This window comes from Molothrus ater, chromosome 14, assembly GCF_012460135.2.
Source record: "Molothrus ater isolate BHLD 08-10-18 breed brown headed cowbird chromosome 14, BPBGC_Mater_1.1, whole genome shotgun sequence".
Classification (NCBI taxonomy): Eukaryota; Metazoa; Chordata; class Aves; order Passeriformes; family Icteridae; genus Molothrus; species Molothrus ater.
This window is the reverse complement of record NC_050491.2, coordinates 12189473-12213122: the sequence shown is the minus strand read 5'-3', so window position 1 is coordinate 12213122 and position 23650 is coordinate 12189473. Positions and strand designations below refer to the sequence as shown.

General features: G+C 46.5%; 1 protein-coding gene across 4 annotated transcripts in view; it reads left to right on the top strand.

The window, feature by feature from the left end:
• PLS3 (plastin 3) overlaps nt 1–23650 on the top strand; it is a 49993-nt gene that overhangs the window by 3186 nt on the left and 23157 nt on the right. The window contains exon 1 of one of the 4 annotated variants that reach the window (XM_036402285.1): nt 15546–15627. The exons of 2 other annotated variants lie outside the window; for them this stretch is intronic. The gene's annotated coding sequence lies outside the window, so the exon portion shown is untranslated. Of the gene's footprint in view, nt 1–15545; nt 15628–18590; nt 18657–23650 lie in introns of those variants that run through there. One more of the 4 variants, XM_036402287.1, reaches the window with a different exon arrangement.

Here is a 23650-nt window from a genome sequence, read left to right as displayed (position 1 = left end):
CAAGGGCAGCTCTTGACCTGCCACGTTGGGAGGCAGTTTAACCCTGTGCAGGGATATGGAGGTGCTTCTGATCACAGAGAGTGGGAAAGGAAGGAGGGAGATGCCAGCTGCTACAGTGTTGCTGTGCAGTTTGCAGAGGCTTGGGCAGATGAAATTTATCCTGCTGCTACTTGGTTTTTATCTGTGTACTGCCAAGTACCACTAAGCAGCGAAAGAAACACGGTTTAAGTTGATGTTTTGTTCAGGCTTTGAATATTGCTCTGCTTCCACCTATATTAGAGCAGTAGTTCAGCATGAAAAGAGCAGATTCTTATCTCTTCAGGCCAGCTGTTTAAACATGTGGCTGACAAGCTATCAACCTGCCTGGTGCAATAACAGATATTAATTTTTAACTTTCTTTTAAGTTTCTTGTCAAATTGGGAATAGCCACAACATTTTATGTTAATATTTATCAACCAATTGCTGGTATTTGGATGCTCAGCACTTTTTGGACTAAATACTACCGTGCATTTAATGATCTGTGTATCTTTTTGGACATTGAGCTCATGATGTAATTACAGTTGCTAATTAAATCAAAAAAGCCAAACATGAATCCAGAAACCCCTACCTGCAGATGTGTGAAAGGTGGATATTGACTTTTAAAAGTTTACCAAATAGCCTTAATGCATACGCAAAGCAAAACATTCCTGAATATCTTATTTTTTTCAAGCATGTTGCAAAACTGAGACCAGCTCTTGTAATGAGGGTGATGCAAGGTTGAATCAAACCTTAAATTAATTTGTTGGGTTACTGTAACAAATGTCACAACACCACCTATCCCTGGCCCCCAAGCTTCTTGATAGGCATCTGTTGACATCTTTGCACACACATTCCTGTTGGCACTTGGGGAATTGGATTATTGCACAAGCAGCAGTGGTTGTGTTTGTGGTGGGTGATGTCTTGGCAGAGCTCTGCCCTCCACTGCTGCTAGGGGAGGGCATGAAAGGACTGTTGACCCTGTGACCATCCCAGAGAGTTGCTCAGACTCCTGTGCAGAATCAGCTGTCCCTGCTTGCACCATTTGCACTCTTTTCTAACCCAGAAGTACCTGCTGCTCTTGCTGCTGGTGGGTGAGTAGGTGGGAAGTGTGAAAGCTGAAGGCAGTTGTGATGGTCCAGCATATGGGCCCTGGGTGCTGTGGCTGGGAGAGATGATGCTCAGGGGGCATCCTGGAGATCCCCTGAGCAGCAGCAGCTCAGCTGACAGGGACTGGGCTGCTGTAATCACTTCCAGCTGTGTGACTGCTGGTCAGGCATGAGCTACTGTTGTGTCCCCTGCTCTGTACACAGGGGTTTGGGTGTGCCTGTGGGTCTGCTGTCTCTCTTGGATTTATTGAATTAAAAATGGGTATCTCCAGTGTGCAGGGAGTAAGGGTGAGGTGGGTGGTGTTTGGACACAGCAGCATTAGTTCAGCTTCAGTCTTAGCAGCTGCCTACTTTGTGCTCTTCAATGCTGAAGTTGTAGGTGATGGGTCAAGCCTGTCCTGTCCTTGCCAGTGTTTCCTGCCCTGGATATCCTTCCTGCTTCTAGGTGAAGTGTCTCTGTAGGGGAGGCTTGGATAGCACCTTTCCATGTGTTGTGAGATCCACTTGGAGCACTACAGAATGCTCTGTGAAAAGTCTTCTGGTTTGTGCAAGTACTTCCCAAGTGAAGGGCTGAAGGTGTAGATTTCCTCTGCTTTACCTGGGTGGCATTGCCAGGCTGTGCCATCAGCATGGGGACAGGGCATCCTGGCTGTCAGAAATCCTCCTTCCTCATCTCCCTGTGCTGCAGCCCCAGTCCAGCCCATCTCCACTGGCCAATGGCACCCCTGGGGTGGCTGTGCTGTGACACTGGGGACACCCTGCCTAGGGAGGGTGATGGAGGCCCACTCTTGTAACTGTTGATTGAAGGGATGATTTGTTTATAGCCAAAAGATGGGACTTATGTGTTTGTGGCTGCAGAACCCAATGGGGGCAGCAGGCACTGGGTTTGGGATTGCAGGTGTTTGGTGTGTTCCTGTGAGATCTTGCCAGCCATGTAAAGAGGAACTGTACCAGCTAAACAAGAAAATGTGGTTAATTGATGGAGCTGAAGACAGAAGTGCCCACCTGATAGGCCTGGAGAGTGAGGTGGGAGGAGAAGTTGTGCACATCTGTATTCTGCTAGTGCCACACTGTTTAATTTGGAGGTGACAGAGCTTTTCCTTGAGGTGGGCACATCTGACATCAGTGCTGACCACAACTGACAGCAGTGCTGACCAGCAGCTGCCTTGTCACAGGACTGTTTGCTTGGCTGCTCTGCAGTTCTGTTCCCATCAGGGTGTGGACTTCCTTGGGCAGGGTGCTGAGGCGTGCTGGCCAGCCAGTCCACTCAGCTACTGTGGCATCCACTGGTCTCCTGGGAATCTAAAATCTGTTGGCTTTTTTTGGTAATAGATTAAAACTGCCAAGGATGATAATCAAGTCCTGTCTGGCCTGCTTGGAAGAATTATATCATGTGTGCTCCTCTAACAGCTAGGGTTTCCTGTCTAGGTTTGTGGGTTCATGCCTGGGCTGCTTGAAGCTAGTTTTGCATTGGGTTTGTGAGTGGAATTATGATGAAAAGGGGGCTTCCATGCCCTCAGGAGAGCTGTTATCAGCAGAGATGGAGCTACCCACATTCATTCTTTCCCTTTTGTTTGTTTTGCCAGCTGATTCCTGTTAGTTTGTCTCTACCTTTCAGCAGCTGGGCCATGAGGATGACCACTGCCCATGAAATGCAGCATCCTTGCCCAGTGGGCTGCTTGCCTTAGGTCCCCTTCCTTGTGTCCCCTGTGCTGGCTGGGTGATGTGCACATCCCTGGGGGGAAACTCACTCCTCCTGCAACATCCAGGCTGTCCCCATGGGCTGTGGTGGCCTGTGCACCAGTAACATTTGGGACTTGGTATGGAGGAAATAAAATAATGATTGATTTGACATGTGTCTGAGGATGTGGGGAGCAGGATAACTCTGAAATGGGAAGCTCTGGTTAGGGCTGCTGCAGATTGCTCATGTCAATCCATATGGGCCATATGCTTCTAACCAGTCTCCTTGTCTCATTTCCTTCTCTGAAATGCTTACAGCTGTTTTTCCTGCCGCTTCAGTAGGTTTTTTGTTCCTGTAAAAAGAGTGACAGCTCACAGATGCTGCTGGGAGTCCCCACTGAATAGCTGGGAAGAGAGAATATTACTGTGATCTTCAAGAGAAGATAAAGTGTAGTGTCTCTGCAGGAGGCCTAATTACTGATGTTTTAAGTAAGCTTTTTTGTTTTTTCTTTTTAAAGTTGACAATAGACTTAACTGTCTCATTCACTGTTTCCTCATCACATACTGCCCTTAGTGTTGTCCATGAGAGAGGAGGGAGTTGATGAAGTTACTTATGTGTAGAACAAGGAAGGATGAAGTGAAGTTGTCCATAATCATGTGTTGAGGTGTTCAACATCCAGTTTTGCTGCTATGCTTATAATGTTGGGGTTAAACTTCACAATGTTGCTTAGAAGTTGGCTTTTTTCCTAAAGAAGTCTGTGACCAAAGTGACAGCAGTGCTTGAGGTTCATCATTGCTGGTCCTCCAGTTATCCCTGTGTGCATCTTTTCGTCCTGCCCTTCATGCATTCTGCTGAGAGAATTAATTGCAGACTCCTGTGCTTGGGTTAATGATGCAGCCCTGGCCAAGTGAAGAGATGCTGATGCCTATGCAAGTGTTTCACAGTTTATGGCTGGGTGCTAAAGGGGCACCTGAAGACAGTGAGAGAGGCTGTCTGTATCTGCTTTTAGACAAATGACCTGGGCACTGCAAGGAATGTGGGGCTGTGTTGAGCTGGCTTGAATGCCAAGTTAAGACAGGGTCTGTAGCAAATAAAACCTAGTGGGGTGTTATGTCTGAAGTTTAGGTGCTGAGAGTACAAAAAAATCTCTGCTTTTAGTGGGTTGGTTGCCTGGTGGCCATAAGCCCTAAATAAGCAAAACTTGCCAGATTCCAATCCTCTGCTTTGCCTTTTTTGCAGTCCCAACTGCACAAAACAGTGAGGTGTCACAACAGCTGTTGTACTGGTGTCTGAGATAGGAAACCCTGTATGGGATCCTGGTGGGATGTCTATGGCTGGTGATTGTTTTCCTGCCTTGTCTTCCCAAGGGTCTCACTGCTGTGGAAGGGGCCATGGATTGGCTTTTCCTCCTGTGAAAAATATACTGGGGCTGTACTCTCCTCAGCCCATGTTATAAATTATAAACTGCTGTGGGAAATGGAAAATAGAGTAATTCTGATATGTGTTCTTTTAGAGCCCTGTTCTTTAGACCAAAATACACAGGATAAGTCTGGCCCTTCCCTCTATTCACTTTTCATAGCCTCCTTTGTTTTTAATTTATATATCTTTTTATTCTAAATTCCTCCCATCCCCAAAATAGAACAGACATCAGCCTGCAAGCAAAGATTGCCAGGCATTGGTCTTGTGGACTATAGTGGCTTTTTGGCCTGGTTGGAGACTGAGCCCCACCCTATGTAGGCTTGGATTAAAAATAGTCTCTCTTTTCATCAGGCTGAAAACTGTACACAACACATTTATGTCTTGGTTTCTGGGGTATTGGCAGCCACAGGAAGCCCTTCAGCTATAAAATACCTCAGAAAATCTGTTTGCTGCTAATTAATGCAGAAGTGCTAAGGTGACCACTGTTGGAAAGGTGAAGAGCCAGATGTCTGACTGCCAGCCATGTACTTATCATAGATGTTGATCAAAGTTTAGCTGTGTTTCTTGAAGGACCTGAAACAATTGAAAACTCTATTCACAGCCTCTGCATTAGGCTGCCCCTTTAGGAATGTCTCAGCTCAGGTGCTGCAGGGATGTCCAGTGACCAGGACACTGCCCCACAGCCTCCAGCTCAGTCCTGTCTGTCTAGACCTGGGCTACACACGCCTCCCTCTTTGTATAAAACAGAAAAAACATTGAGGGCAAGAGCCTGACCAGTATCTGGTGTGGTGATCTCATTCCCCACTGCCTCTTGGCAAAGCCAGGCCTCAAACCCAAGCTTAGGCAAGTCTGAGTGGTTGGCCATGGCACAGCAGAGGGAAGATCTGAGTGTCTCCTTGCCCTGGGCATCTCTCCTCTGCCTCATGAACCTCAAGTGTTGACTTCTCGTGTTGTTTCATGTGTTTTCCACTGTCCTTGGCCATGCTTGGTGGGGCAGTGAGTGCTTTTGCAGGGTGCTAGGAAATGCTGCTGGCAGGCCCAGGGCTGCTCCGTGGGGAAAGGCAGGATGCAGCTGAACCAGGATCTGGAAGCAGGCAGTGCTGCCTTGCAATTCCTCCAGCTCAGACACAGCCTTTATGGCTGTTTAGGGCAGGGCTGGGAATAAATGAGCAGGGGAGTGATGGGAGGAGGGCAGGGAGACTCTGCCCAGTGCCTGTTCCATGGCTGTTAATGACTGGCATGCTCTGTGTGCCGGGTTTACGTGACCTTGGTGATCAAAGGTCTCTCTGTAATCAGAGAAAATGCTGCCTTCTCTTCAGTTTTTGTAGACTCTGCCTTGGCCTGTTCTGTTTCTGGTAATTCCATTCTAGAGTAGACTGTGAAAAAAATGTAAAAATGTGAAATATTGTATTGTCTCATAAAATCTTTGTAAACAGTCATGAAACTGTCTGTGGAAGGACACTAGAAGGATTTTATTTCTCCCAAAGCCTAGGGATGAGCTTTCAGCCTTTGTCTAGCTCAGTTGCATGCTTTTTACTTTGAGAGTCAAGGGGCTATTTATTTGTATCTCAAATTTTTAAAGTGGAAAAACTGACTCCTACAGTTAGGTCTTTACTGCAGATTTTTTTTCTTTTTTATTATTTTTGCTAGAGGAAACCAATTTTTTTTTCCTGAAAATATGCTAGCCAGGCTGTTTTTAAAAAAATTGTATAAATACAGGAACTTACACAAGGCAAAGTGTGTTGCTGCCCACTGCAGGGTCAGGTCAAGGCAAGGAAAAACCTGCAAAACACCAACGTGGGGAAAAGCATAAAGAAGATCTGATAATCTGGTAGGTGAGACAGGCTGAGTAACATCAGAAATGCTGCTGGCTTCTATCAGTGTTTGCCATACCAGCTGCAGAGTGGGGCTGTGGCTCAGATGCTGTGGGTAATCCTGCCCCTGGCCTATGTCCTATTGGTTTTGTGCTTCTGCTGGAGTTTTGTGTGCTAGAACTGCTTCTCTTGTGCCCAAATGATGGGGAGACTGTCTTGCTAGGGGGAAAACAGAAAGAATTGATTGCAGAGTTCTGGGGACATCCTCTTGGATTGCTCCTGAAATTGTTGTCTCTTTCAGGTGGTGGGAAAGGAAGCTATAGAAAAAAATCCCCTTTGTTTTATCTTGCTTTTTTCCCCTGAAAGTTGACATATGAAAAGTATTTCTATACTTTAAAGCAAATAGGAAGGCATGTGATTCTGCATTATATGTGTGTGGATTATTTTTTGCCAATATATTAGTGATTAAATTAGGGTCTCTCCAGAGCTGAACACACAAGATATTTGAAATTCAGATTGAAGACCTTGGATAAAAGAAGCTTGTATCCTGTCTGGGTTAGATGGAAGATGTGCAGTGGGTTGTTCCTGAAACACGTTTGCACAGTCACCTGGGTGCCATTTTAATATTCTTCCTTGCCTGTTGTGTTATTTGAAAACTATAGCTGAAATCATTTTTTCTATGTGTTTATTCCCTCAAAGTCCCTTTTTTGATCAGATTTGGGGTTTTTTGATGTTTGTATGGATCTGTGCCTCAGTGATGTTGCTGGTGCATGTGGTACTGTCCCAGCCCAGGTACCAGGACCTCTGCTCCATGGATTCTGCTCAAAATAACAGGGAAGGGGAGGTGCTGATCTGCCTCTTCCCCTCTCTTCTGTACTACAAGGTAGAAAAGTGTCTTGCTCTACTTTCACAAACAGTAGGACTGAACTTGACTCTGCCTTTGACTCTGCCCTGCTGGGAAGGTCAGGAACTGGAGGAGGTCCCGTGGGTTTTCACAGTTTCTGTCCCTGTTTTCATGGAAGATCTTGGTGCAGATGAAACTGCTGGGCAAGCACCAAAGTTCTCAGTCTGTCCAGTGCAGCACTAACCAAGTGGAAACTTGAATTCCAGCTACCCATCCCTGTAATTGGCATTCATATTTTGTGAAGCAGTGCTTCAACTGGGTCTGAGAGATCATCAATTCTGGCTCCTTGTTTGTGCTGCCATCGCAACCTTGTGCTTCTTCCTGCTAATCAGCCAGGAGGGGTTTGTGGAGTGTTGTTTGGGTTTGGATCAGGGCTGTGGTTTTGAGATTCCAGGATGCTGAGTCTTGTCCCAGTGACTGGCTTGGATGCTCTCCTGCCTTGGAGCCTCTGCAGCGAGATGTTAGTGAGCAGGCTGATATTCCAGCCCATCCCTGTTTTCCTTGGGCTGAACCAGTGTTTGCCTTCTGCTATAACTGTTGAGCAGCTGCAGTGCTGTGGTGATATGTACACATATATATTGTGCTATAAATCCTGGAGTTAAACATTTCCTTGACCCAACACAGAACAAGGTGCTTGTCTCCAGCTGGTTACAGAAATAAAGGAAGTGAGTTGTAAAACAATATTGCAATTAAGCTGTTTTTTCCTGAATTTTGCACAAAATGTTTTGCCTCCAAGAATGGATTGTGAGGAGTTTTATTTTAGGGAATACATAGGGTGTTGTGGGTGTATATAAAGTTGCCCTGTTGTGATTGGTGTTGGGCAAGCATTCAGGGAGAAAGTTTGCCCTTGCTTTTAAGAACTGTTTCTGAGATAGCAACATTCTGAAGGTCAGTAGAGAACAAATGGAAATACATTTACAAAAACATTCATGTTTCTCAGTGCTCCTGGTAATAACAAGCAAGTTTCTGAATCCTCACTTAGGCAGAATTCACCTTTCCATACAGAGAGAGGGGAAACCAGGCCTTCTGAAGACTGAAAATACTTTGAATAAGCAGCCTTAATGTCTGACCTAAACTTTAGCCTGTTCCTTTCTGCACTGTTTGGCTGAGGCTGGGACTAAGCTTTCCTTGGGGACATGGATGGGAGGTTCCTGTGCAATCCTGCTCCTGCCCTTCTTTTGCCCACCCCTTTGCAATGTTCTTGTTGATCTGATTTCCAGCTGGGCTCTTGCCACTGTATTATATAAACCAAATGCTCAAGCAAAGGCAGCATAGTCAGACTTCTTGCTGAAAACTTGAAAAATTGACATTTCTTCTGCCCAGCTGAGAAGCTCACAGAAGTTCCTGTAGCTGTGCTGGATGGATGGTAATGGCAGTGCCCAGCCTACATTAGTTAGATCCATCACTAATAGCAACAACTTTTATTCCTCTCTCCCTTCCTTCCCTTTCTCTAAGTAGCATACCTTTTTCAGGGTTATATAGGGTTGTTTTAGTTGGTCTCTTTGCTCCCTGTGTTCTGAAGGTCTGTGTAAAAAGAGTTTTGAAAGGCATGAAATGGAGTAGGATTCTGCCCTGCACAGTCCTTGAAACTCTGTTATGCAAGAGCCTTTACAACCAGTACCAGTCAATGATTCACTTCAGCAATTAAAGCTCTGTGCATGGGTTTGATATCACCTTGGCACAAAGCAAGGCATTGCACTTTCTTTGGTGCATTGCCCTTCCACGTGTAACACTCACAGCTGATATTCTTGCTCAGCATTTGGACCTCTTTGGTGTGATCCAGGTTGAACCTTGTGGTGTCATTGCTCCCAGCTATAGATCTGCCTCTTCTGCCTGAGCTCTAGAGTTGCTTCATGCCTTCTACCAAATACCATGCCTTGTTTGGCTTTATTTAGGATCTGTAGATGTTTGGTTTTTGGTTTTGTTTTGCTAACTTCTAGGATGAGAGTTTCTTTAATACTAATTCTAAAATATTTTAATACCAAGCATTAAACGTTTAATACTAAGCATTAAAGTGAACAGCAACAACAGACTAGAGAATAGGAGAAATCTGCTGTCAAAGCAAAGACTGGCTTCACAGCACAGAGATCAGTCTGCTACTAGTAGCTGTTTTTAATGATCTGGAAAATGGGAGATGGCTTCCTAATTAACAGTGAGCTGTGTGGTGAAGATTGTGCTCCAGGGACCTGAAAGCTATGGGTGACAATTTACAGCGTGTGTGTGAGTGGTAATCCAGCTCTACCCCACCTCTCTACATATTTGAGAAGAGTGCAGTAGTTGTGGGAGCCCCTGGAGTTACCCTGTCCAGCGGGTCCATCCTGCAGGAGACTTTCTGTTGGGGTCTGAGATAAAAAAAGCAGTTGGAGAGGAGCCAACAACTGCATGAGCTAAATACCAGAAAAAGCCTCAATGTCCCTTGAGATGAGATTGTGGACTAGTTCAACACAGATGAATTTGTACAATATGATGAGCCAGTGCCCCTGGCAGGATGATGTCCAGATGAGATACAATCCCTCCCTGCAGATCCTCCCTGCCTGGGCTGGGTGTGTGTGCTGCTGCCCAGGCTGGGCAGTACCTGGAACCTTTCTGACAGTGGGAGCTCACCTGCAGATGTTGATGGGTTGTGTGGGACTGAGGAGCCACCCAGTGGCAATCTCCCACTGGCCAGGAGTGGGTGCAGCAAACTGGTCTGCACAGTGGTCAGCAGTTGGCCAAGTGTCACTTGGTGGCTGGAGCAGGCTGTCACTGCAGAGGTGTAATATCTTCTTGCATAAAGGTGGAAGGTATTAAGCACTTCCTGACCTCTGGTTCTGCATAATTGCCAGCCTTGCTACAGTCCATGAATCTATTTTTCAAACCACATCTTTTTAACTGTTATGGTTTTATTTTGAAGATTACATGTATTTTATTAGTAATCTAATAGGGTACTCCTATAGGCAAGTCCCTGTTGGTGTTCGGCTTTAGAAAGCTCTTGTTTCCAGTTTACTTTTTTAAGATGAAATGAGGTGTAGTGCTTGGCTTTGGTAGCAGTATTTATGTTTTATTTAGAAAGTTAATCTTCTCAGGGGCAAAATCTGGCTCAAGTAGCTGAAAACTTTGCAAAGGTATTGCTGCTGCTCAGGCTGCAGAGTATTTATCACTGATAGAAAGTTAAAAGGCTTATGACAGACTTGTATGAAAATATGAACCTCTTCTAAACAAATCTGTGCTCCTGTAATTTGCATTGTGCAACCATTTGCATTATGATTGGTTTTTTGGTGCTTCTTAAAGCTTTCTTTAGTGTGTGTTAAAAGACCTAATTCAAAGAACTACATTCCTATTAAATGGCAGCTTTCCCATATTAATACATTCCATGAGGATGCAGTCCACATGAATGCTGTATACATCTCAATTGTAGATGTGTCTAAATTGAATGTTGCTAAAAATGGATCAGAACGTTTTCCCTCTTCAGAAATATTGTGTGAACAGCCATTTGTGTTCTGCAGTAGTGCAGCTCTAGTGTAAAATTCTATTTCCTTGAGTAGTGACTGAGGGTGGATAGTTACCTAGAGCATGTTCTCCAAGAGAGCAGAGGACTGCCTAAGTCATGTCAAGGACAGACTTGGGTGATGGACAGAGCTGGCAGCTGAGATGAAAGATGAAGAAGTATGTTTGTGCCTCCAAGACCCTCCTACCAGGCCCAGTGCCACTCTTTCTCCAGTGGCCTGGTCTGTGGGTGCCTGAGCTGGCTCTAACTGGATGCTGTGCTAACAGTGGGCCCTCTGCCCACTGCCTCATCTTCCTTGTGCTGGTGTCCATTTAACCCCACAGCCAGCCAGGGTGGGAGAACTGAAATGCTGAGGAGAAGGAAAGGGACAGGATGGCCTTTGGATGATGTCAGCCCTGCCTGGGTGCAGTTTTAGTGTGCCAGGGCAGTTCCTCTTCCCAGGCCTCAGTAACAGCCATTAGGCTTCATCTGATGCTGCTGTAATCACCCCAAGTGCTTTCTTTGTGATTGTTGCAAGGTGCCCTTTGTGATTGGTTAGGTGGAGCTGCAAAACTGGCCTAAAAATATTCTCAACTCCAGGTTCCTTCCAGTGGCTTGTCCTTTGGCTCAAAGATGTGGCAGACAGGATGGGAAAATCCCTCAGAACTGGTGATGCTCTGCTCGGGCCTGCAGGACTGGCTGGAGCAATCCCAAAGGCACTGCAGACTTCTGCAGTGGTTTCAGTGCTGGCTTCTGCCCTGGGAATGCAGCTCATCTGGCAACTGCTTTCCCAGTGGATGTGCAGAAGGGGTTTCCAGGTAATCTCTTAATTTCTTTCTCCCTTTACAAAAAAACCTCCATCCAATGCTAGACTCCCCATGGCCCGTGATCTCCAGAGAATAACTTGTTCACTTTTTTCCACTTATCCCCTCTCCACACCCACCTTTTTTGTATTTTGAATTTAATAATACTGGGTGACTCAGTACTAAATATAAAGCCTCCTGCTTCCGGCATCATCTGCCTGGGGCTCATTTCCTGGAGCTGACATCAGTTGAAGCCTCCCAATTTCCTTATGAAATAGCAAGACATGAAATGTCCTTTGCACGGTGATCTGGGCATACTTGTGGACTTCTGTGGTGGCTGCTTGGCTCCCTGATCTAAGCTGTGAATAATTAGCTGGTTAATTGCTAAGCTGAGCTCTGGTGGAGCACAGGGTAAATCAGGCAAGTCCTCAGATCTGTTTTGCACTGCAAAATCATACTCAAGTTTGCAGGCGATTTTAAAGTAAAGACCAACTTTCAGTCCCTCCTGCATATGCAAGGTTTTTATTAAATAAGCATGAGCCTGACTAATGTCTTGCTTTCTTCCAGATGACAGGCTTGCAGACAGAGCAGCTCAGGAAGCTTTTAAGGGGGGAAATCTAGCAAAGATGGATCTGTTTTTTCTTTAGAAAGACTGATAAACTGAGGAATTAGGGTCAAATGCTTGCTCCTCAATTGTCACATCATTCTACAGCTGTTTACATTGATGGGATATACACTGCCATTGGTTGGCACTGAGGGAGAAAGCAAAAAGTGCATAAACCCTCAATTCATATCAAAAAGCACAGGTGAGAGTCTTTCTGTCTCTTCATAATTTCATTAAAATCCTTACATTTAAAAGAGATTGTGGACAGAACTGGAGAAGGGGAACATCTTGCCCATGGTAAATGGTCACTGATGTCAGTCCAAAACAGGCTGGTGGCTGGCCACTCAGCTTTGCTGTCTAAAGCCCTGGCTCATAGAGCATGGTGTGTTTTCTCTGGTGAAGCAGCCTATTTAAGTTAACTGGTTTTCTCTTTCATTTAGGTACTCTTTTGAACTTCTCCCCCTTCTCTCTCTCTCTCATTTAAAATTTTTTTTTCTAAGGAGAGGGTATGTTCCTGAAAACCCTTGATTTGCAGCACCAGCACAGGCAGGAGACTTAGCCACCTTTGCAGCTCCTGAAGGCTTGCCAAGGTCTGCTGATGCTCTGTTGTCTCTGGGATCTCCTGAGGCTGCTGTGCCCCAGCCTACTGCCCATGGAAGTTTCTCTACCATGGGGATGCTGGAGTGGACCAGCATGTCCTATACTCCTAAGGCTGGTTGACAGTGGAGCTGGCTGCATCCCAGCAAATAGATATTTTAGGCAGGAGCTAGAAGTGCCAGCAGTTAAAACCCATCCCAAAAATCACTGGGACAGATGTGGCATGCCCAGGGACTTGTTTGTCACTGTGATTTTATCAGCAGTTATCTTGAACAGCTTCCAACATCAGCGTGGTGTGTCTTGGTGTTAGTGAGGAGAGCACCACTTCTGGAGTGGGCAGGAAAACTTGGTGTCCAAAAGCAGATGGTTGTCCTCTTCTGGACTCACAGGGGAGAGCAGTGGGGCTGCACAGCCCTCTGTAGGCAAAGGCCAGCACACTGGAGGAGCTCCCTTCCCCCCCAGAACTTCACCAAAGGGTCTGAGCTCCCTTCCTCCCCCAGAACTTCACCAAAGGGTCTGAGCTCCCTTCCTCCCCCAGAACTTCACCAAAGGGTCTGTTCTTGAGGGTTTGTGGTGAAAGATGACTCCTGAATTTAACCCTTCTGCTCCCCTGCCACCTGGAAGGCAGCAGCTGCCACTCCCACAGCCATCACTGAGTACCTTCTGGAGGGCAAATATGTATTAGTGGCCTCCCAGTGAAACTTGGCAGCTGGAGCTGTGGAGGAGATGTGTCCCCTTGTGCAATGATGTGCTGGGGGAATCCTGCCAGTGCTGGAAGTTCTCTTTGTGCATAAACCTACATCACAATGTTCCATGCAGGGGAGTGGATGTGTCACCTGAGCACCTCAGGCACCTTCTTCTTCCCTAAAAGGCTCTTTTTAAAGCAGGAAGAAGAGGAAAATACACTGCTATACTGGCTCTACAAAAAAAAAATTCCTATTTTGGAAGAGTGTGGGGAGTGGTGTGAGACCAGGCGTGTGAGGAAGTCTGCTGGGAGTGGAGTGCCCGGGGAACTGAGCGTTTGCTGCCTGCCACGCCACACCCTGGTGTGCTGAGTCTCGGGACATGACGTGGGGATGAGTGGTGCTGGCACCACCGAGCTGCTATTTTAGGTTTGACTGTAATTGCAGGTTGGACAGCCAGGACTGGATTTTGAGTATTCACAGAGCAGAGGGCTCTTAAAGCTCTGGAAAAACTGGCTATCTCTGATCCTTTGCAAATGTAGGAGATGGGTATTTCACGTGCGCTGTGTGTGAATTGAACTCCTTGTGGTGGAGCCACTGGGCACCTGTGCTGGCTGGTGATGGGGCAGGGATGTCCTCTCCCTCTCAGACAGAGGGAATGATTATACCTGATAGCCCTGTAGGATGCTTTCCACTTACCTGAAAAATAAAAGTGGGCAAGCAGAGGTCTGAAGACCCATGGGCTGGTGGATTTTAGGCATCTCCCTCTGCAGTGCCAGTCTGCCACCTGCACACCTGCAGGTGCTGCCTTGCTGTTCCAGCAACACAGATGACAGACATTGAGCAGACATTGCTTGTGCAATGGCTCTGCCACTGACAGAAATTCACAACCTAGTTTGGGAGCTGGTCTCTGGCATGCTCTCCCCCAGAGCTGTCAAGCCCCAAAGCCTCACTAACCCTTACAGGATGGATTTATGCTGTGCAATGTACTCACATGTAGGATGGAAAGTGGAGACACTAAACTTGATGAGATGAGTTTTTTCATTTTTTGTTGCATGATTGCCCCTAGACTTCAGAGGCTGGATGCAGTCCCTGGTTTTGGTCAGAGCAGCCATTTGGGCTCCCTGCACCCAGATGTGATGTGATGCTGAAGCTGGCTGCTGGTGCAAGTCAGAGCAGAGCTCAAGTTGCTCTTCCCTAAACCCTGTCTGATGTGCACGCAGCCTGGTCTCCGTGGACTGCAGAAGTGTTTTTCCAATCCAGCTTCTTTCATTTTAAGTTGCAGCTGCAGTTCTGGGCATAAAACCCTCTATTTTGGTTTCCATGATGTTTACCATCCTGAGGAAGCTGGCAGGCTGTGAGTTTGGGTTTAGGTTTTTTGTTTTGTTTTGTTTTCTGGGGTGTGTTTTATACCTCTTTTGAAACTTTACAGCTGGAAGCTAAATTTTCAGGTGATACCCAAGAAATGGTACCAGGCAGTGACTCACTTCTCTGGCTGATGTAATTTTTAAAGAGAAACAACAAAAAAACCACCCAGTGACCATAATTTTTAGAACAGTCATGAGTTCTTCAGATTTTTTACTAATTCAAATATTGTGTTTATTAGTAAATGACATATTTTCCTTTTAGCTATGGAAATGCTCAAACATTATGGAATTAACAGGAACAGAAATCTCTGAAATATATGATTATAGTTTGGAAAGCCAACTTAACCTTTCTGGTGATTGATTCTGCTCCTGTTCATTGCATCAGCAGCACACAGTACATGATGTTTCTGTTGCTTGTGTCTTCCTGGCTAGCAGCAGATGTCTGTTCCTGTTTCATCTAGAGCAGACAAGGATTAATTGCTGAGGTAATGCAATATATTACAGTATGGGCCAGCTCTGAACTCTGTATTTCATTTAATCTAATCTATTCAGACCATTTAAAATTTTTTTTGTTAGTTTTTGTTTTTGAGGAGCTATGAGGTGAGATAATAGGCAGCATCCTCCTTCAGTGCCGACTAAGGCCAGATAGGTCTGGATCCTGAGTATTCTGTGAGCTTCTGGTTGTTTCAAAGACATCCATAAAATAAGTACATAAAGCCAAATACAAGCTCTGCGTTGCTGTTTGACTGGACACGCTGAGAACGAGCAAATCAAAATCCATTTGTTTTAAAGAGTAAAGAGTGGAAGAGGGATTTTTTGTTCAGTTTTTTTGGGGGGGAGCTTGTGGTTTATTTTTTATTAATTAAAAAAAAATAGTTTGCTTACCTAAAAGCTCTGTATCTTACCGCTTCCTGATCCCAAGTGCCAAGCAATAAAGGACCGCGAGCTGTTTTTTGGGGAGAATCCCCGCGCTCAGGGGATGCTCGGGCCGCTGTCGCGCATCTCTCGCGGCGTGACCGCAGCCCTGGGAAGCGACCTCCCCTCGCTGGGCGGGGAGGGAGGAGGAAGGAAGGAATGCTGGCTGCCCAGCTCCGGGCCGGGGGCGTGGGAGACGCTTCGGGCCGGCCGAGGGAGCGATTCGGCGTCCCTGGGAGGAGAGAGGAGGGTAAGGAGAGCCGGGAAGGTGTCCCGGTGTCCCGGGGCTGGGCTGGGCTGGGCTGGCCGTGCGCGCTGCTGCGGGTGCGGGCCCGCGCCGGAGATCGTCCTGCAACGACTTGCCCTGCTGTGCTTTTCTCTGCTCAAAGTCTTGTGATTCCTCCTGCTGGAGTGGATGGAGGAAAACAGCTGAGGGCAGAGAGAGTTTCAGGTCTTGGTGTGTCTGAGTTGGGAATTTATCAGCGCACCTGATAAACGCGTGCAAGCAGCAGCAGCGGGGGCTGCCCCGGCTGGGCATCAGCGAGGGATTCGTGTTTAGGGCTCAGGGTGTGTCTTCCCAGCTCTGGGTTTGTTCCATCTCAGTCTGCTGCAGGCTTTTACAAAGCAGAACTGCCTAAACTTGCATGTTAAAGTGCTAAATATTTAAACCTCTGCCTTGCAGAAAGTGCGAGGAGCTCTGAGTGCTTTTGGGAAGGGGCTGTAGGCTGCTGGCTGTGTGGCTGCTGAACTTTTTGGGGTCTTTCACCTGGAGAAGTTGGGCTCTGAATGCTGCCCTGCCGTTGCAGCTGGAATGGCATGAGGCATTACAGGCTGGCAGGATTTCATCTCCTAACAGAGGAGTTTATCTTGCTTGCTGTGGTTTCTGGCTATACCTGATGCTGGAAGCCAATGTTGACCCTCTCTAAACACTTTAGTACTCACTACTAGCTTAAAGCACTTGCATACCAGTACTTTTAAGTATTGAACTGAAATGCTGAATTTTTGTTCTAAAAACTTAATTTGTCTGCAAACCTGTAAAACACTTCTAGTATAGCTTTTTCACATCCTAATTTTGTTTGTACTGAATGTATTGCTCTGAGGTTTTACTAAGTTATGTTTTATTAAACTGATGCTATATTATCTCTTAGTCAAAAGGCTAAGAAGAGATATTTCACTCTGCATTTATTCTGCAAAGCATCTGTCTCTAAAGAATGATTTCCACAGCTGGAGGACTCGCACACCCTCGTGAAATTCAAAGTAGTGGTGAGGTTGCATGCTGTTTACAGGGCATACATCTCTTTAACCACAACATCTGTCCTAGGGGTATTGGGCACTGGCTGAGCTGGGAAACGGAGGGAGAAAGGAGGAGGAGGAAGCAAAGCAGCTTGAAGGGACCTAAGCAGAAGTTGGTGCTCATCTCCAGGAGTGCCTGATGCATTTTCCCAGCCTTGATGCTGGATGCATTTACCTAACCTTGAAACTTGCTAATGAGAGTGCATTTTGTGGAGGTTTTTAATGCTTCTCCAAAGTCCAAGAGTGACAAACCAGAGCTTGCCTGATCCTGACCTGGTGGCTGCTGTCTTTGGCTCCCCTATCACTCCTCCCCATATTAAGTTAAATTATAGAGAAGTGTGGGGAACACCCTGCAGTTAGACTAAATGTGATTTCACTGTCATTGCAACCTCCTGGGAGGCAAAGCCAGCAGCTTTCCTTCACTTCTGGCCATTTTGCATTAATTTTTGAGATTAATGTTTCTGATTTTGTGAAGAGTAGATAGGATCTACACCATCTATTCTACAGTAAATGAGTGGTGAATTTACAGAGATTTTTCCTACTTCATAAGCCACTAGGACAGCTATGTAGTGACACTGATTTATTGCAGTCTGATGTTGCTTCCTTGCTCTGAAACAAATTAATTTGACTTCTTTCCCTTTTTCCCAAGTGCTTTCTAAACAAGATCACAGACAACAGGGGAAGGATGGAAAATGGTTTTTCTTTTTTCAGTAGCTTTTTCTAGTGAGAGATCTGTTACTGAAATTCCTGGGGTTTAAGACACTTTTGAAACATAATTACAACACTTAGGGTACGGTTTGTAGTTTCTAGTGTTTTGTTTCTTATTTAAGAAAACATTAATTGACACATTTCTCTGAATGTTTATCATCTGGGCAGCCAGAATTTCAGCCTTGGCTGTCTCTTTCTGGACAGCTCTGTTTACCTTCAGCTGATAGAGCGGTTTGCAAACTGCTTGACCACAGCTCTACCTTCTGAAAGGCTGCACAGAACCCACCCTCCCAAAATGAACAGCTGAAACTCTCTGTTGTCCAGCTTGCCAGGGATCAGCACCGTCATGCTGGATGTTTGGCTTGCAGGAGCCTGTTTGCTGCTGTTGTTCATTGCTGTTGAATAAGCAATGACTGTACTGTGATTTAATTTAGGGATCTGGTTGATTCCCCCACCTGGGTGGAGGGGAAGTTTAACAGACTGAGTAATGCTTCTTGCTGCTTTATCGTGGCACACTGGCTATCAGTTCCTTTACCTGCCAAAGGTGCTGCCTGAGAGCAGAGCTGGAGCTGCTGGGGGGAGGGAGAGTGTTCTGGCCTTTGCAGGGCTTTATCCAGCTGCTCCTGAGCCAGGCTGCAGGCTCAGCTCTGCAGCCCACCTTGTAAGGAACTGGGCTCCTTTGGGGCTTAATATTGGGAAATGGAGGGACACATGCTTAAAGCATGTTGAGGGTAACCTGCAGGTCTCAACAAGCAGCTCCCATTCGCTTCTGGGGAAGAAAATTTGCACAGATTCAGCCTTGTGAACCTCATTCCTCCTTGCTTATGCTGGCAGGGAACCCACTGTCTTTTACACTATTGCTCTGAGAGTCCCCTCATAAATAAAGGCATTCTGAGTTTTTGCAGTGGAGGATAAGAGATTGGTCCTTTCTTTAAGACATTTATGGTAAAGGTACAGAATAAGCAGAAGGAAGTGTTAATGCTGCTCTTTTTTTTTTTGGGAACTACGCAAGAATAAGAATTACTATCAACATAAGAATTTCCTGAGAGGCTTGCATGACTTTTCTGTGTTTGAGCCAGGAATTTAAATGAAGCCTTCTGAGTTTCAGTCCATTAGCGACACCTGACCTCAGCCCCTCTCTCTTTTACCTTCTTGCACTTAAGTTTAAATAATCTCTGAATGTTGTTTGCTTTTGCAAGTTCCAGGTAGATGAGTGTTCAGCTCTTCCTTTCCCGAGACGTCTTGAAAGGATCACCTGTTCCATGTTGTGCTAGCTAGGTAATGACAATATTGCTCTTCTGTTTCCACTGACATGAACAAACTATTTCAAAAGTTAGTTAAACCAATCTAGTGGGTTATGATTTCAAATGTTCTCTAACCCTGGAGCAGCTGCTGTACTAAAACTGAAGGTGTGTCAAAATGCAACACTTAGTAGGAGTATTTGTTGAAGAGGCTTTTAAGGATTGATTCAGCAGTGCCTTGAGCAGTATTTTATCTGTTTTCTACTGTGCCCTGTAGATTATAAGTGCTCTGTAGAGATGTGCAATACATTTTGTGCAAGGTCTGTGGGCTGTAGCTGTGAGCCTGCAGCATGATGGGGGTGTGTGAGTGCACTTGGTCTCCTCTGTGACCATCCATCCATCCATCCATCCATCCATCCATCCATCCATCCATCCATCCATCCATCCATCCATCCATCCATCCATCCATCCATCGCACTTGGCCCTGGTCTTGCATGACAGGAGCCTTCAAAGATTGTAAGGTCTGCAGAAAGCTTTTCGTGCTGCTCCCTTCCATTTGAGTCCCAAAGCAGTTTTGTGTTCCTGTTCAGCCTTCTTCTGGTAGCAGAGAGTAACCAAGCATCCATCCTCTGCTCCAGGATTGCATCTTACCCTCAGTGTGCATCAGAGGCAGCTCTGGCTCAGAGGACAGGGGTGTGTTGGGGGAAATTTCTTTGAGGGCTGGGGAAGCTTTATTTTTTCCTTTCCATGGGCAATTGGAGTGGAAGCATTCGTGTTCTTCTGACTTGTGCTTCCTTCCAGCCTCTGGGCAATTTGGTGTCATGTGACCAGGCATCCTCAGCTGCTTGCTCTCTGTCTGTTTTCTCATATCGGTGAGACAGAGGGATTAGTGTACTTGAATCCCTGTGAATTTCTGTTCATATCCCCAGCTTTCAGTAATTTGGATGCTGCTGTGGAGGACATGGCTCTCCTGGGCTTTTATCAAGGGGCTGATTCCTATTTGATGCTGTGAGCAAGTTTGATGCTGATTTTGGGTTTTCTCTAGGTGCTGGCTGCAGTTCAGTTCTGATCATGCTGATCATTATCCAGGCCTGACCACACCCCAGAGAGTTCCTTGGCTGTGCAGGGCTGTCAAAGGCATGTAAATTGGCTGATGGCTCAGCAGTTGCTTTTACTAAGGATTTAAGATGATTGAAGCTTGTGAATCTGGTTCTGTCATGAAGGGAGAGAAAACATTTGGACCAGCATGCAAAAGGGGAAGGATCAGGTTGTCCAGGCTGCCAGTGGATGTTGGGGTGCTTGTTAAAATCTGTGCAGAAGGCATGGGAAAAGTGATTTGATGCATTTGCTCCCATACTGTTGGAGTGGCCCTGTCTCTTTACAGCTCAGATCCCTGCTGGGCATCTACCCAAGTGCTGCTCAGAAAAATACCTGGCATCACTCTATGCAGGTCTAGCTGGGAGAAACTGAGCTTCTAACCTGGACTTGCTGGAGGAACATACTTGTCCAGAGGTGGCTACCCCATTGAGACATGCCTCCAGATCTGGAGAGAGCCTCTGGCAAGCCAAGAGCAGTGACTAATTCCAACATGTGTGTCTGCTCCTGATGGATTTGGCAGATTTTTCCCCTGCAGCAGTGGTGGGTTGTGCAACAACTGGAGCAAAGTTTCACAGTCCACTCCCAGGTGATCATAAGCATAGCAGGGAGCTTGCCTCTCCCAGCATGAGTTTCAGGAGTCTGAAAGAATATAGAGCAAAGCCTGCTGGTGGGACTTCTGCTGCTTTAGAGGCGCTTCAGAAACAGCAGCTGGAGGTAATCTCAGTATGGAATTGGGACGAAGTGACCTGGAGGGTGCCTGTGCAGTGGGAATCTCTATCTGCAGCCCTGTGTCCTTCCTGTGATGCAGCTGGTGGACTACACAGCCAGCATGGATCAGTCAGGAGGTGTTCTGTGTGTAAAGGCAGGGAGCTGGAGAGCTGGGTGGTGTAAGGTGGTCAATTCAAATGGCCAGGCAAGCTTAAGTAATTCAGAATTAAAGTTGAATTTATGTAGTTGGTCTTGGCTGTTGAGGTGAGTTTTTTGGTGCTTTGCATGGCCAAGAAAAGCTGAACTAAGAGAAATAAAGCTAGATTTGGGTAATGGCTTTGCAGGTGTTGAGTACAGTGGTGTTCCACAGTTAAAGCACTGCAGACCTGACAGCAAAGGTGTAGATTCACTGCTGTTGAGCCTGATGTGTTTGGGGCTGGGAAAACTTTACTGAAAGGGAGATCCACAGATGAGAGATGCAGCCACTCAGCCAAATGTGGCACCACAAAGCAATGCCTGCTCAAAGCATTGTGTGCCCCTTTCTTCCTGAGGCAGGGAAATCAGCTCCCTGAGTGGACAGGAGCATCACAGTGTTTGTGAGCACAAGAGCCACAATTGTGCAAAGCAACACCAAACTGATTTCAGAATCTGCATCATCGTGCTGATGGTAAGGGGTTAGGCACCACCATGGTGGAGCCTCTTTGGATGGGGCAGCATCTCCTGATCCCTGTTCCTACCAGGATGACATCTCTCAACAAAGTGTGACGGTGAAGGTCTGGTTTCAGCCAGTACCTCTGACCAGTGGCTGAATGGAAGGTAATTGCCAATTAAAAGTTTATGTGCTTCCATCAGCTTGGTGTTTTCTAACAACCACATCCAGGGTGTGGGTGCTGTCTTGTAGGAATTTGATGAGCAAAACACTGTGGTGAGCATTTGACGAGCACACAAACTGATTATGAGCAGGAGAGGATGGATTTTATGATAGGTTTTCATTTACAGGCCATCAATCCCTCAGCCTTCCTGTCTCCCTCCCAAGCATTGGAAACTATTTACCTCAGAGGACTCATCAGACCAAGTCTGTGCACCATCATGTCCTCCTGTCAATGTCATGGAGGACATGACATTGTTTGGGACTGTTGGTTGTCTGTAAAACCCCAAAGGCTTTGCTTGGACTGGACCAGTAAAAGCAGCCATCAGAGCTGAGGATGGAGATGGGAGTGGATGTGTCTGTGCCCTCTCGTGCCTGCAAACATTTCCAAAAGCAGCATGGGCCCAGGCCTGTGCCTGTGCCTGTGGAGGAGGGTTCCTGCAGTGTCAGGAGACTGCTCTGACAATCTCAGCATCCTCTGCAGCTTCCACTCACCTGGGAAGGGATGCAAAGAAAACTCAACCTTGTATCCCTTGCCAGTGACTCTTCCCTCGCTGTCCTGAGGGTGGCTGCTCTGGGCTGTCCTGGCACTCTGGAGCTTGCAGAGCCCTTTTGGGATGGGCAGGTGCTGCTGGCTGCTTTCAGAGGGCGCTGGGGAGGGTGAAGAGGGGAGAGCACACAGCCACCCCACTCTGCTATGCCGCTCCTTCTTGGCAGGGAGCAGCCCTACCTGCAGAACAGGGAGGAAGAGGAGGGTTAGGTGAGCCACAGGAGGCCTGGGGGCTGGATCCTGTGGCAGCTGAATCACTGAGTTTCCTCCACACTGGCCAGGCAGCCCCAGGGCTCTGGCACTTGCTGTGGTTGTGAGGGGACCGAGTGCCTGGCTGTCCCATTGCTTATTCCAAAAGATGTGTGCTGGCTTACTGGTCACAGGTGTGTGGGGTTTGAGTATTTTTAATTAGCTACTGCTAACTGACTTGTCTTCTGATGTCAGGAGCTTTTGTCATGAAAAGGGAGCAAAACCACAGATTTCTCCTCAGAAACTGAGTCACTGCTCCAGACTAGGTCTAGCCCACTTGTTGTGTTGGATTTTCTTTTTTTTTTTTTCTTTTTTTTTTTAGGTTGGGTGGAAATAGGACATACTAATACCTTTTTGTTGACTCTTTTAATGTGTCCCTGCACTGGCCTGTTTGAGTAAACAAGTTGATATTGTTAATCAGTCATTGTAGAGATATTAAAGTAAGGCAGGCCTGGAAGGGATGAAGCACTCAGTTTTTGGAGTAACACTGAGCTGCTAAGAAAGTAAATTCTTCCATTTCTTCCACTTGGATCAGCAGCAAATTCCAGCTCTGTTTCTGTTGGAAGTGTTCAAGTGGCTCTCAGGAAATATTTGGTTGTCATGTGCTTTCAAATTTGAATTAATCTGCCAACTTTCAAGACGTACAAATGTCTGAATATCCCCCCTTCATCAGTTTTCTACTAGTCCTCTGTGTAATGGAGCTTCCAGGATGCAGCTTCCAGGGCTTCCCCTCTTGGGGAAGAGTCTTGAGAACATTTTTCTCTGTGCTTGAGTGTTTTTAAGTTGCTGTCTGAGCAGTTAATCCACCCAAATATCCTGGTTAGCTTCTGGCACTAGTGCTGGAAGTGCTGAGTGCCTCAGCAGAGGCATGCCTCCAGTGACAGCCCTGCAGTGGCCTGTCCCCAGGTGGCTCACAGCTGTCAAAACACACGCTGGGACAGCTTTCCCTGACCTGCCCCTGTTGCAGTTCTGCAAATAAACTAACCCCAGTTCGGTGACTGCAGTGTGTTTAGGACCTGTAAAATTTGTTTGCACAGGAACTTTATACAGCCAATCTCATGAAGGAGTTGATATTCCACAACCTTGTACTTCAGCAGCTCTGCCCTGTGTCCCAGGTGGTGTTCAGAGGACAGAAACAGGCTGCAGTGTCTGCCAGCCACGCTCTTCTGGGTAGGTTCCTTTGTGCATCCATGTGTGACAGAGCTGCCCTTGCTTTTCTTCTGTGGGGTGAGGGATGAAGGCAGGATGAGGGATCTGGAGCAGGAATTGCTTCCTTGTACACTTTGTTTATTTATGCATTGACCCATGGGCTGTCAGCCACCAGACTAAAACTTTTCTCTTGTTCTAAGATGGGTGTTTAAATGTCTCTGCCTGTCCTACCCTGGTGGAGGCTTTCTTGCAGTGTGAGTGTGACCTGGGCAGGCGTGAGCAGCATGGAGAGTCCCCACAGGGCTTCCAGGGAGGCAGCTGATGTGTGATCCCTGTGCCAGTGTGATAAAAGGGCCTTTTATGTCCCACAAGACAAAGCCTCTTGTTTAAAAATGCAACTGAATGAAAA